Source organism: Cannabis sativa, chromosome 9 (genome assembly GCF_029168945.1).
Source record: "Cannabis sativa cultivar Pink pepper isolate KNU-18-1 chromosome 9, ASM2916894v1, whole genome shotgun sequence".
NCBI lineage: Eukaryota > Viridiplantae > Streptophyta > Magnoliopsida > Rosales > Cannabaceae > Cannabis > Cannabis sativa.
Window position 1 is genome coordinate 33034060 of NC_083609.1, and position 4420 is coordinate 33038479.

The window sequence follows — 4420 nt, forward strand, 5'->3', positions numbered from 1 at the left end:
TCACCCTGGGGAGCCCCGGTTTTGTTCGTCAAGAAGAAGGATGGATCTATGAGGATGTGCATCGACTACAGGGAGTTGAACAAGCTGACGGTGAAGAATAAATACCCATTACCTAGGATCGATGACTTGTTCGATCAGCTTCAGGGGAAGACGATCTTTTCTAAGATTGATCTCCGCTCGGGTTATCATCAGTTGAGAATCCGAGAGGAGGACATTCCAAAGACGGCTTTCCGCACTAGGTATGGACATTAAGAGTTTCTGGTTATGTCATTCGGACTAACCAATGCTCCTGCAGCATTCATGGACCTGATGAATAGAGTATTCAAGGATTTCCTCGATATCTGTGTGATTATGTTTATCGACGACATCCTCGTGTACTCTCAATCAGAAGAGGATCATGAGTTACATCTTCAGATGGTACTGCAACGACTTCGAGAACATAAGCTTTACGCCAAATTCAAGAAATGTGAGTTCTGGTTGTCTCAGGTGTCCTTCCTAGGGCACATTGTGAGTAAAGATGGGATCAAGGTGGATCCCGGGAAGATTGAATCCGTCAGGGATTGGCCGAGACCGAAGACAGTGACAGAGATCAGAAGCTTCTTGGGATTAGCTGGGTACTACCGTAGGTTTGTGGAGGGGTTCTCCAAAATTTCAATGCCCCTAACCGAGCTTACAAAGAAGAATCAGCGGTTTATTTGGTCAGATAAGTGCGAAGCTAGCTTTCAGGAGCTGAAGCAGAGGTTGATTACTGCTCCGGTGCTAGCTTTGCCTTCAGACAAGGAGAAGTTTGTAGTTTACTGTGACGCATCCAAACAGGGTTTAGGCTGTGTGTTGATGCAAGCCGACCGGGTTATCGCTTATGCCTCTCGTCAGTTAAAGGATTATGAACAGCGATACCCGACTCATGATCTAGAATTGGCCGCAGTGGTTTTTGCACTGAAGATTTGGCGGCATTACCTTTATGGGGAGAAGTGTGAGATCTATACCGACCATAAAAGTCTCAAGTATTTCTTTACTCAGAAAGATTTGAACATGAGACAAAGGCGTTGGTTGGAACTAGTGAAGGACTACGATTGTGAGATCCTCTATCATCCCGGAAAAGCCAATGTAGTGGCCCATGCCCTGAGCAGAAAGGGTCCCGGGCAAGTAACTAGTATGGTTCAGATCTCACCTCAGCTAGCAGAGGATATGGTTAGATCCAGCATTGAGTTTGTAGTAGGTCAGCTTCACAACATAACGCTGCAATCTAATCTGTTAGAAAGAATAAAAGTCGCTCAGATGACAGATCCGGAGTTAGTGAAAATCCGAGATGAGGCGTTGGCTGGTCAAGCCAAGGACTTTTCAGTGTCAGATAGTGGGATGCTTTTGTATAAAGCCAGGGTTTGTGTTCCGAACAGTGTGGAACTGAGAAATGAGATCTTTGAGGAGGCTCATTCTACCCCATATTCTCTGCATCCCGGTACCACCAAGATGTACCAAGATTTGAAACCGTACTTCTGGTGGAGCGGTATGAAGAAGAATTTGGTAGAATTCGTGTCGAGATGCCTCACTTGTCAGCAGATTAAGGCTGAACATCAGAGACCAGCAGGGTTGTTGCAGCCTCTAACCCTACCAGAATGGAAATGGGAGGATATTACGATGGATTTTGTGGTCGGGTTACCTAGGACCACGGGTTTGTATGATTCCATCTGGGTAGTGGTGGACCGATTTACGAAATCTGCTCATTTTCTGCCGGTTAGAACAACGTTCGCAGTGGATCAGTTGGCAGAACTGTACGTCAGAGAGATAGTAAGACTTCACGGGGTACCGAAGTCTATAGTTTCGGACAGGGATCCGAAATTCACCACCAAATTTTGGCAAAGTTTGCAACGGGCAATGGGTACAAAGCTAAAATTTAGTACAACATTCCATCCTCAGACAGATGGTCAGTCCGAAAGGACAATTCAGATATTGGAGGATATGTTGAGAGCCTGTGTTATGGACTTTGAAGGCTCATGGAGTAAGTATCTACCGTTGATAGAATTCTCTTACAACAACAGTTATCAGAGTACGATAGGGATGGCTCCCTATGAACTGTTGTACGGTAGGAAATGCAGATCCCCTATCCACTGGGATGAGACAGGGGAGAGGAAATACCTAGGTCCAGAGTCAGTACAGCGGACCAATGAGGCGATAGAGAAGATAAAAGCTAGAATGCTTGCCTCACAGAGCAGACAGAAGAGTTATGCAGATCCGAAACGCAGAGATGTTGAGTTCCAAGTAGGGGAACATGTGTTTTTACGGGTATCTCCGATGAAGGGGATTAAACGTTTCGGGAAAAGAGGCAAGTTATGCCCTAGATTTACAGGACCTTTCGAGATTCTCGAGAAGATAGGTCAAGTGGCATATCGGTTAGCATTGCCTCCAGCCTTATCAGCAGTGCACAACGTATTCCATGTCTCGATGTTGAGAAAATACGTTTCAGACCCCTCTCATATACTCAGTTATGAGAGTCTTCAGCTTCAGCCAGATATGACATATGAGGAACAACCAGTGCAGATCCTGGATAGAAAGGATAAAGTCCTTCGGAATAAGACCATAGCATTGGTCAAGGTTCTCTGGAGAAACAGTAAGGTGGAAGAAGCCACCTGGGAGCTAGAGTCAGATATGAGAGCTCAATATCCAGAGTTATTCAGGTTAGATTTCGGGGACGAAATCCTTTTAAGGGGGGGATAGTTGTAAAGCCCGCTTAGTTAATTTGGAAATTAGCAGTTGTTTATGATTAATTATGAAATTATTTATAGCTATTTAAATAATTTATTATACTGTTATTTATGTTATTCAGTAGCTTGCATATTTTGTAATTCCGGTGCCCGGTATTTTGGAACTCGGCGTTTGGCTCAGTAGAAATCACAACTTAGTATGTTGGTAGTTTGGGGACGGGTTTTAGACATTGGGAATGTCGGGAATGGCCGGGAATTTAGAATGTCCCAAAAATACCCCTTTAGTATGATTTATGTGATTTTATGGTGGAGGGGCAAAATGGTCTTTTTGGCCCCGTTAGTGTTTGTCTTATGTGATTTATTAAATGGATTAAATGTTTATTTTAAATAATTATTTTGGCTGAAATAATGTGATATATGCATTAAAATTCATTTTTCTCCCTTCATTTTAACACTTAGTAAAAAAATTAGAAAACTTTGAAAAAGAGAATTTTCTCTCATTCTCTCTCTATTTTCGGCTGGTGCATGGGATTCAAAGGGCTGGGTTTTTCCATCAATTTCTAGCTAGATTCATCATCACTTTGGAACTCTTGTTTGTGGTAGGTGTTTCTTAATTTTCCTCTTTTGTTTTCTTGAGAAAAATGGTGAAAAGATGAGTAAAATGCATGCTTTTGTGGCTGTTATTATTGTTGTGTTTGGTTGTTGATTTCTGAGGTTTAAAGCATGTTTAATTGATGTTATTTGAGCTGTTTGAAGCATGTTAGTTGTGTTGTTCAAAGCTTTGAGTTTTCTATGCAAAAATGTGATTTTTGGTGAAAATATTGTGAATACGTTTCCGTGATGTTGCCGTTGTTTTTAATTGTTTTTCAGCAGGCTTAGATAAGCTTGATTAAGTAGAATTAAGCTAGTGAAATGCTTGTTTAGGTGTTTTTGCTCAAGTTTGAGTTTAGAACTCAAAGCTTGAGCTCCAATGGCATTTTTCATGTTTGAGGTTTCTGGGTGGTTTTGATGCCTTGGATATGTTCTAGGGAAGGTATAGAACAGGTCTGGAAAGTTTGAGGTGATTTGGGGTTGAATTGTGCAAGTTATGAAAATTTGATGTTGCTGCCTGCGAGGAACCGGAATTCCGGTTGTGCATCCGGAATTCCGGATGAGGGTCCTGAATTTCCCGTAACCGGAATTCGGTTGGGCAACCGGCCTACCGGTTGGGGAATTTTTCGTAACCCGTGTTTTCCTCGTTTTTATGTTTTAGGGGTATTGCCATGCTTTTTATCGATAGGGAAACTTTTAGTTCCTAGTTTTAGTCCGGGAAGTGATTTAGCGTGTCACTTATAGCGTTGTGATTATTATGGTTGAGGAGCCAGTAATCCACCGCTCAGCTACAGTTCCAGTCAGGTTGACCGACACACCTGAAATCGAATCCGAGTAAGATTAGTATAACGTATGCATATGTAGATTACATGTTTAGCGTGCATGTAGGAAGCCTATTAGATTACATTAGTTGTATGTTGGCTTCGAACCATCCAACCCCGTCACGCTCTGACAGTGCCGGAGTATGACCAAGAATGAGTATGACCGGTTTGACCGATCAGCCGACACTTGGTTGGTGGTTCCGTGCTATTGACGTATCCCGTCGGTGACAGCCGGACTATGACCAAGAATGAGTATGACCGGTTCGACCGATCAGTTGTTACGTGTCAATAGTACCGTCCCTATGA